The 9,604-nt window shown below is 46.1% G+C and overlaps 1 non-coding gene across 1 annotated transcript; it reads right to left on the reverse strand.

Annotated features, from left to right (window-relative positions):
- Positions 1 to 9,064: 9,064 nt before the first annotated feature.
- Positions 9,065 to 9,136, reverse strand: TRNAG-UCC (transfer RNA glycine (anticodon UCC)). The gene has a single exon. It is a non-coding gene; the product is annotated as a tRNA-Gly (tRNA).
- Positions 9,137 to 9,604: the final 468 nt, after the last annotated feature.

The raw sequence follows: 9,604 nt of genomic DNA on the forward strand, positions 1-9,604 counted from the left end.
TTCAGGAGATTCGGGTTCAGTCCCTGGGTCGGGCAGATCTCCAGGAGAAGGGAATGGCTACTCACTCCAGTCTTCTTGCCTGGAGAATCCCATGGACAGAGGACCCTGGCAGGCTACAGTCTATGGGGTTGCAAAGAGTCGGACACGACCGAGTGATTTTCACTTACATTTTAACGTCCACTTCGAAAATTAAAAAAAAAAACAACAACAACCACCTTTCAGAAGTTTTATCTAAATGTTTCAGACACACATTTCATGATAAAAAGTGACAGTTTCCCTCTGGGGAGCAGTTTGGGTACATCTATCCAGACCTTTTCCTGTGCATCTAGGATCAGTGATTTACTTTCCTCTCAAATGGGATGAATACTCTGGGTATCATGTGGCCTTTACACCAAGTGGCCTCTGTGTACCTCTCCTTAGGACAAATTTCCCCTGTGCCTACGCATGTATAAACATGCATACACACGTATGCGACCTGCCACCACCCCTTTCCGCCCGATCTAGGAGTCGCCTAGCACTGAAGGGAGAACCAACCAGCCAGCTTGTCTACACATATTCCTTTTTAAAAAGGTTGCGGTAAAATATGCGTAACATGGGATTTACGATTTTAACCATTTTTAAGTGTACAGTTCAGTGGCCTTATGTATATTTGAAACAGGAGGGAAAAGGGCAGGGCATAGCCTTTAAAAGAATGACATAAACTGGTCAGAACTGATGGGGTCCTAGATGGTGGAAGATTTAACTTGACCTTGAGCCTCATTATACACTCATTGTGTATACATGCAGTTCAGTTCAGTCGCTCAGTCGTGTCTGACCCTTTGAATCGCAGCACGCCAGGCCTCCCTGTCCATCACCAGCTCCCGGAGTTCACTCAGACTCACGGCCATCGAGTCCGTGATGCCATCCAGCCATCTCATCCTCGGTGGTCCCCTTCTCCTCCTGCCCCCAATCCCTCCCAGCATCAAGGTCTTTTCCAATGAGTCAACTCTTCGCATGAGGTGGCCAAAGTACTGGAGTTTCAGCTTTAGCATCATTCCTTCCAAAGAAATCCCAGGGTTGATCTCCTTCAGAATGGACTGGTTGGATCTCCTTGCAGTCCAAGGGACTCTCCAACACCACAATTCAAAAGCATCAGTTCTTCGGTGCTCAGCCTTCTTCACAGTCCAACTCTCACATCCATACATGACCACAGGAAAAACCATAGCCTTGACTAGATGGACCTTAGTCGGCAAAGTAATGTCTCTGCTTTTGACTATGCTATCTAGGTTGGTCATAACTTTTCTTCCAAGGAGTAAGTGTCTTTGAATTTCATGGCTGCAGTCACCGTCTGTTAGCGTGTGCTAAACGACACACCCACAAGTGCCACAGCAGTTCCAAGGGCAACCACAGAAGAGCAAAACGTGGGTGGTGGCCCCATTTCTACAAATCTCCACTCCTTCTCCAAAATATTTGGAATAATCCTCCCACACATTGGGCTTCCCTGGTGGCTCAGCTGGTTAAGAATTCGCCTGCAATGAGGGAGACCTGGGTTCAATCCCTGGGCTGGGAAGATCCCCTGGAGAAGGGAATGGCTACCCACTCCAGTATTCTGGTCTGGAGAATTTCATGGACTGTATAGTCCATGGGGTCGCAGAGTCTGACATGAATGAGTGACTTGCACTTTCCACTCATTAGCCTATGAAATTAGCCAGCCCATAAAAACTAACCACCCTGTATTTCAGGGCCTCTGGCCTTCTGAGATGGCCCACACCCTCTCTGCAAAGTGTGTTTCTCCCAGGGACACTCTTGCCTTTTGAATCCCGTCTATGAAATGTGTGTCTCTCTCTGTTTTAAACTGAAGTATAATTGCTTTACTATATTGGGTTAGTTTCTGCTGTAGAACAAAGTGAGTCAGCAGTATGTCTACATACATCCCCCCGCCCCCGCCTCCCACCGCACCCCTCTAAGGCATCACGGGCACTGAGCTGAGCTCCCTGCGCTATGCAGCAGCTTCCCACTAGCTGTCTGTCTTACACATGGTCCTGTGTACATGTCAAGGCTACTCTCTCAGTTTGTCCGACCATCCGCTTCCCCCTCTGTGTCTACAAGTCTCTTCTCTACGTCTGCATATGTATCCCTGCCAAGCTGCTGGTTCATCAGTACCATCTTTCTAGATTCTATATATATGGGTTACTATATGATGTTTTTCTCTTCCTGACTTTATTCTATATGACAGACTCAACAAGTGACCCAATTTCATTCCTTTTTTATGTTTGCATAATATTCCACTGTATATCTGCATTGCATCTTCTTTATCCATTTCTCTGTTGATGGACATTTAAGTTGCTTCCATGTCTTGGTTATTGTAGATGTTAGGTAGGTAGAACAGGGAAAAGGAGTCCAAAATGGCGGTGGCTACAAGACAAGGACGGGAAAAGCCCGCAAAAATGAAACAAAAGAAGGTCCGAGGACCGGAGTGAGGACCTCAGGTAAAACAAACAACACTCCTGGCTGGCCCAATTTACACAGGACCGGCCCAGGGAGAGAGAAACACATAAATAGAGGAGCCAAAGCCAGCTCTCGCTCACTCCTGCGCACTGGGGCGCCCTTCTCGTGTCTAGATCAACATGCCCTCACGCCTCGAAGATGGGTTTTCCTGCTATCTTCTAAATAAAATAGAGCTGTAACACGGAGCTGTAACACTGATTTGTCTAAGAGCTATAACACGGTCCGTTCGAGACCTGAGAGCTGTGACATGCCGAGGGGACTTTAATGTCCGTCACTCCAAATCTTTGTTGTGACGAGACAAAAAATCGAAAAACATACACTCGCGTGACATAAACAGCACTGCAACAAACATTTGTTGTTTAGTTGCTAAGTCATGTCTGATTCTTTTATGACCCCATGGACTGTAGCCCACCAGGCTGCCCATGGGATTTCCCAGGCAAGAATACTGGAGTGGGTTGCCATTTCCTTCTCCAAGGGACCTTCCTGACCCAGGGATCGAACCCAAGCCTCCTGCATTGGCAGGTAGATTCTTTAGCACTGAGCCACAAAAGGAAGCCCCCCATGAACACTGGGGTGCATGGATCTTTTCAAATTACAGTTTTCTCAGGGTATATGCTCAGTAGTAGGATTGCTGGGTCATATGGTAGTTCTGTTTTTAGTTTTTTTTAAGGAACCTTTGTACTGTTCTCCATAATGGCTATATTAATTTACATTCCCACCAATAGTGTAAATGCTCCGCACCCTCTCAAGCATTTATTGTTTGCAAATTTTTTGATAATGGCCATTCTGACCACTGTGAGGTGGTACCTCCTTGTGGTTTTGATTTGCATTTCTCTAACAGTTAGTGATGTTGTCTTTTCACGTGTTTGATGGCCATCTGTATGTCTTCTTTGGAGAAATGTCTACTTAATTCTCCCACCCCTTTAAAAATTTTTTAAAAAACATTTGGCTGTGTGGGGTCTTAGCTGCAGCATGTAGGATCTTCCATTGAGGTGCACAAACATTCTGGTTGTGGCAGACGGGCTTAGTTCCTCTGCTGTGTGTGGGATCTTAGTTCCCTGATCAGGGATCAAACCCACATCCCCTGCATTGCAAGGCAGATTCTTGACCACTGTTACCACCAGGGAAGTCCTGGGTTGTTTGTTTCTTTGATATTGAGCTGCATGAACTGCTTCTATATTTTGGAGATTAATTCTTTGTCAGTTGCAAATATTGAAATGTGTTCCTTTCATCACTCCTTATCACTTTGCCTCTCACTTGTTTCCTTCTACATTGAGACGCAAAGAACCTGAGGTTCGTTAAGTCCTGAGATCAGGTTTGTGATTTTATTTAGACAGCGGATTTGAATCCCAGCCCTTGGGTTCAAGTCCCAGTGTGGGTTTTGGCCAGAGTTCGAGTCCCACCTGAGCTGTGCAGTTTCATACTCACATTCTTGGGCAACCATCACCACTGCCCATCTCCAGAATCTTCTCTCCTTGAATTGAAACTTTGTACGCATTTAAAAATCCCTCCCCATTCCCCACCTTTCTCCTAACAACCACCTTTCTACTCTCTGTCTCTATGGATTTGACTCCTTTGGGAACCTAATGTAATATAATCATACAGTACTTAGCCTTTTGTGACTGGCTTATTCCACTTAGTGTGGTGTCCTCAAGATTCACTCGTGTTGTAGTGAGTATCAGAACTGCCTTCTTTTTCAGGGTTAAATAATATTCTATTGTTTGGATAGATGTTTGTTTTTCCCCCACACTAAGCAGTCTGCAGGATCTTAGCTCCCCAACCAGGGATTGAACCTAGGCCCTTGGCAGTGAGAGTCCTAACCACTGGACTGCCAGAGAATTCCTAATAGGCCACATGTTGTTCATTCATTTATTGATGGACTTTTGGATTGTTTCTACATTTTAGCTATTGTGAAGAATACTGCTGTGAACATGGATTGTGTAAATATCTGTTTGATTCCCTGCTTTCAATCCTTGTGGTTGTATACCCAGAAGTGCAATTGCTGAGTCATTCCCTGGTAGCTCAGACGGTAAAGCGTCAGCTCACAATGCCGGAGACCTGGGTGGGGAAAATCCCCTGGAGAAGGAAATGGTACCACACTCCAGTATTCTAGCCTGGAAAATCCCATGGACAGAGGAACCTGGTGGGCTGCAGTCCATGGGGTCGCAAAGAGTCGGACACGACTGAGCGCCTTCACTTTCACTTTTCACTTTCATAGTAATTCTCTGTTTACGTTTTCTGAGGAATACTGTTTTGCGTAGTGACTACATTTTCCATCTTTACAGCAATGCACCAGAGCTCCAGTTTCTCTACATTCTCGTCAACACTTGGTATTTTCTGTTTTGTTTTGTTTCTGTGGGTTGCTCATTTGATAATAACCATCCTAATAGATTGAAGTGGTCTCTCACTGTGGTTTTGATTTTTATTTCCTTCATTGCTGGATGTTGATCAGGTTTTCGTGTGCTTGCTCATTTGTGTACCTTCCTCAGAGAAATGTGTATTTCAGTTCCTTTGCCTATTTTTCTGGAGAAAGCGATGGCACCCCACTCCAGTACTCTTGCCTGGAGAATCCCATGGATGGAGGAGCCTATTTTTCAGCTGGTTCATTTGTCACTGAATTGTAGGAGTTCCTTGTATTAATCTCTTATCAGATATGTAATTTGCAAACATTTTCTCCCTTTTCATGGATTGCCTTTGAGAGGGTAACAGGCAGGAAGGCCAGGGGTCTCCAAATGGAGGAAATAGCCTGCAAGTGTCAGACATTTTTATCTCTCTTAAGCAGCAGGAGGAAACAAAGTAGCGATATTTTTTCCTTCTCTATACAAATTTAAAAGGTTTCTCTTAAAATTCTGTGTTGCCATGACACCTGGTTTCACCTGAAGTTAACAAATGCCTTTTTCTTATGGAAATGTTTATCTTAGGCTATGCTAATATATTATGCATTTACCCCAAACTCTGTCTTCAAGTCTGTTTGGCCTTTTGGGCTCAGAACCTACTTGATAAACCAGTATGTTATCCACCGATATTGTTACTCTAATCTATGTAAATAACACTATTTGTATGGTGCTCTGCCCTTCTTCAAGATTCAAGTTAATCCTTTTATGGCCCAAGATGCACCATTTGGAGCCAAGATTATCCCAAAATACATCCTATGGGTGAGGGGCCTGGTGCCATTCTAAGTTTTGAGACATTTCTTTCTTTCATTAACAGACTGCTGATAACTATATAACATCCAGCTAAAGACTAGCAGGGGGGTACTCTTTCTGCCCCCTTCTGATGCCTATGTCAGAAGCTTTCTCTATCTCCTTTATACTTTAATAAAACTTTATTACACAAAAGCTCTGAGCGATCAAGCCTCGTCTCTGGCCCCGGATTGAATTCTTCTCCTCCGGGGGCCAAGAATCCCAGCGTCGTAATTCAACAACAACCTTTCGCCTTCTTACTCTGTTTCATTGTTGTTGTTTGTATTTATTTCTTTATTTGGCTGCACTGGGTTGGTTGCAGCCTGTGTGATCATCCGTCTTCATTGTGGCATGTAGGATTTTTAGTTGCAGCACGTGGGGTCTAGTTTCCTGACTCGGGCTCAAACTGGGGACCCTTGCACTGGGAGCATGGAGTCTTAGCCAAGCACCACCAGGGAGGATCCTCTTACTCTGTTGATGGTGTCCTTTGATGTACAAAGATTTTTCGTTTGGATGAAAACGCACCACCAGGGAGGATCCTCTTACTCTGTCGATGGCGTCTTTTGATGTACAAAGATTTTTCATTTTGATGAAGCCCCACTTATCTGTTTTTGTTTTCCGTTGCCTGTGCTTTTGGTGTCATATCCGTGAAGTTGTTGCCAAATCCAGTGTCATGAAGCTTTTAGAGTTTTATAATGTGGACTCTCATACTTAGAACTTTGATCTATTTTGGGGTTAATTTTTGTGTCTAGTGTAAGGTAAGGGTCCAACTACTTTCTCTCACCTGTGGATATTAAATTTTCCCAGCACCATCGTTGAAAAGACTGCCTTTCCCCCATCGAATGGCCTCACCACTGTCCTCCTACACCTGTTCTTCTCTACTGTTTACACAGTCGTCCCTTCGCAGTGTTGGCTTGGGGCTGGGCTCCCTCGGATGATTTTCTGTCCTTCAGAGGTGGAGCGGTGTCTGCAGAGGCAGACAGAGCGGTGCAGAGCCCAGGGCTTTGCCGCAGTCTGAGTGTCTGCTGCAGGCGGAGTTCCTGCAGTCCTCCTGCTTCACTGTCTTTGCTGTTCCCCAGTGGCACCTGGAGCCCTGGTCCTCACCTGGACAAGCTCTGAGACTGAGCTCTAGGAATGTTCGTTGTTGCTGTTGTTCAGTTGTTCCATCGTGTCCGACTCTTTGTGACCCCATGGACTGCAGCACTCCAGGCCTCCCTGTCCATCACCAACTCCCGGAGCTTTCTCAGACACATGTCCATCGAGTCAGTGATGCCATTCAACCATCTCATCCTCTGTCGTCCCCTTCTCCTCCTGCCTCCAATCCCTCCCAGCATCAGGGTCTTTTCCAATGAGCTGGCTTTTCGCATCAGGTGGCCAAAGTATTGGAGCTTCAGCATCAGCATTAGTCGTTGCAATGAATATTCAGGATTGATTTCCTTTACGATTGACTGGTTTGATCTCCTTGCAGTCTAAGGGATCCTCCTGATTAATGATGTTACTGTGTAGGCTTAGGGCATTAGGGGTGCAATGGAGCAGATTATCAGACATGTTTCATGTACACATTAAGATTTAGGATGTGCACCTGATGTCTGCTCTGGAGCCCTGCATTTTAGTTACCACGGCTGGTCATGTAGCAGGAACATGTCTGTGTGACCATCTTGTGAGTCTTTTTTTTTGTAAGCTTGACTCTTTAAAAAAAAGAAGTTTTAATAATTTATTTGGTTGCTCCGGGTCTTAGTTGCAGCATGCAGGATCTAGTTTCCTGACCAGGGATCAAACCTGTGCCCCCTGCACTGGGAGCGTGGAGTTTTAATTGCTGGACCACCAGGGAAGTCCTGTGTGTGACCTGTCTTCTTATAAGAGCTCTGTTCCAAGACCTGAGCGGCTTTCCCTGCTGGGAGCCAGCACGGGAGATCCCACCCATGTTAAGGTTATGTGGAAGAGATCTGATAAGCAAGGCTTCAGGCCTCAAGGGACCGCCCCCCCCCCCCCGGACCTGCCCGTGCATCTACCCCCAAAACCAGAATCTGTCTGTCTTACTATTTTGTGCCTTTCACCAACTCTCCTGACATTAAGAGGGGGCTATCCCCAACCACCTTTCTCTGGAGAAAATCAACATTAGGGCTCTAGCTAATAAGTCTCTTGGACATGATAGGAGTATTTCAAATCAACCCCCGCAGTTGGCATTGGCAGGTTTATCCAGACTCTTGCAGCTATGCATATGATTGTTCACAGCCTCCCAACTGTGAGAGGCACGGAAGCCTAAAACGTAGAGCCTTTCAAAGAGTTAAAAGTTATTAGAGTAGTGCTGGTGTAAGATTTCATTATTGGGCCAATGCCTGTTGCTAAGTTCCCATATCTCTTATCCATTGTGCACCTGGGAGTGCGTTAGTTAACATAGTTGGAATGTAAGAAAAACAAGTGTAGCCTTGAAATTAACCACATCAGACCTTTGAGCTAATTGGTTCTTTGTTGAAACTCACTGCATCTTTGCTCCCTTAGAAATGTAACCCTGCTTAGCATTTTCTGAGGCTGATATAGATTAGAAATATGAAGAAAAAACCCTTTGAGGGAAAATAAGTTTTCTGGTTGAGCAGCCTTTATCAAAAGAGGGTCATGAAATGTCCACAGGCCTCCAAGGCCAGAAGATAATGTACACAACATCATTTGTGGGAAAGGTATGCAGAAAAAATCCTGGCTTCAATAAGGGCAAAACTGCTGGAGTGTTTGGGCTGATTCTGCATGACCTTGCATCTTTCATTTTCCTCTATGTACAAGCCAAGGTATAAAAGTCCCTTTTGAAAATAAAGTTACGGGCCTTGCTCACCGAAGAAGCTTGGTCTCCTTGTGTTTTTCTTTCTATCTTTCTTTCTTTCTTTCTCTTACTCTTTTTCAGGCTGATCCCTTGGAGCACAGAGGCTCTCTGCATTAATATCAGCCTCTTTCTCTCCTCTATTTTCTTATCTGCAACATTCTTTCATTCTCTCTCGCTGTAAATCATTTGCCGATGCTGTCACACTTCGGATACCCTGGATCCAACCAGGGCAGGACCCCGTCATTTCCCTGGGCAGATAGCTCACACGTCTATGGTTGACAGAGGGAACTAATCTCAGAAGGCCCTTGGAAAGTGCTGTTCCCCAAAGATGTGGCTGGCGGGATGCTGAGGAATGGTGTTTGAGTCTCCTGTCCATCACAGCCACCTTCCGCTACCTCCTAACTGGATCTGGCTTTCCCTGGAGGCTGCCACGTGGGGACATGGCATGTTGGAGGGACCTGCTGTGCTTGGTCTGTCTCAACATCAGTTTCAGGAACCACCCCTCCTACTTCTGGCTGCCTGCCCCCCCCACCCCGCCCCAGCTATGGGGGGCTATGCCCCAGCACTTGAGGGATCTTAGTTCCCTGACCAGGGATTGAACCTGGGCCATGGCAGGGGAAGTGCCGAGTCCTAACCATTGGACCGCCAGGGAATTCCCATGCCTCTTCTGGCCTTGATCTGCCCTCTGCTAAGACCTCATGCTCGCACAGGTCACGGAACTTGGGCAAGGGGAGCAGGAGAGAGCAGAAACCTCCCCTCCCCTTGCTCCTGGCTGCCACGGGGCTGCCGTTATGATTGCCATTTGTGTACTGAAGGTTTCTCTTTTAAGGGAGGGGCATTTTTATGTATGTATTTTGGCCGTGCTGGGTCTTCGTCCCTGCATGGTCTTTTCTCTGGTTGCGGCTTCTCATTGCAGTGCTCTCTCTCGTTGCAGACTGTGGGCTCCAGGGCAGGGCTTCAGTAGCTGTGGTGACGGGCTTAGTTGCCCTGCAACATGTGGCATCTTCCTGGTCCAGGGATCAGACCCGTGTCTCCTGCATTGGCACGTGGACTCTTTTTCTCCCCTCTTTGGAAAGGGAGTATGTCAAGGCTGTCTATTGTCACCCTGCTTATTTAACTT

The sequence above is a fragment of the Ovis aries genome, chromosome 17 (genome assembly GCF_016772045.2).
Source record: "Ovis aries strain OAR_USU_Benz2616 breed Rambouillet chromosome 17, ARS-UI_Ramb_v3.0, whole genome shotgun sequence".
NCBI classification, from domain to species: Eukaryota; Metazoa; Chordata; class Mammalia; order Artiodactyla; family Bovidae; genus Ovis; species Ovis aries.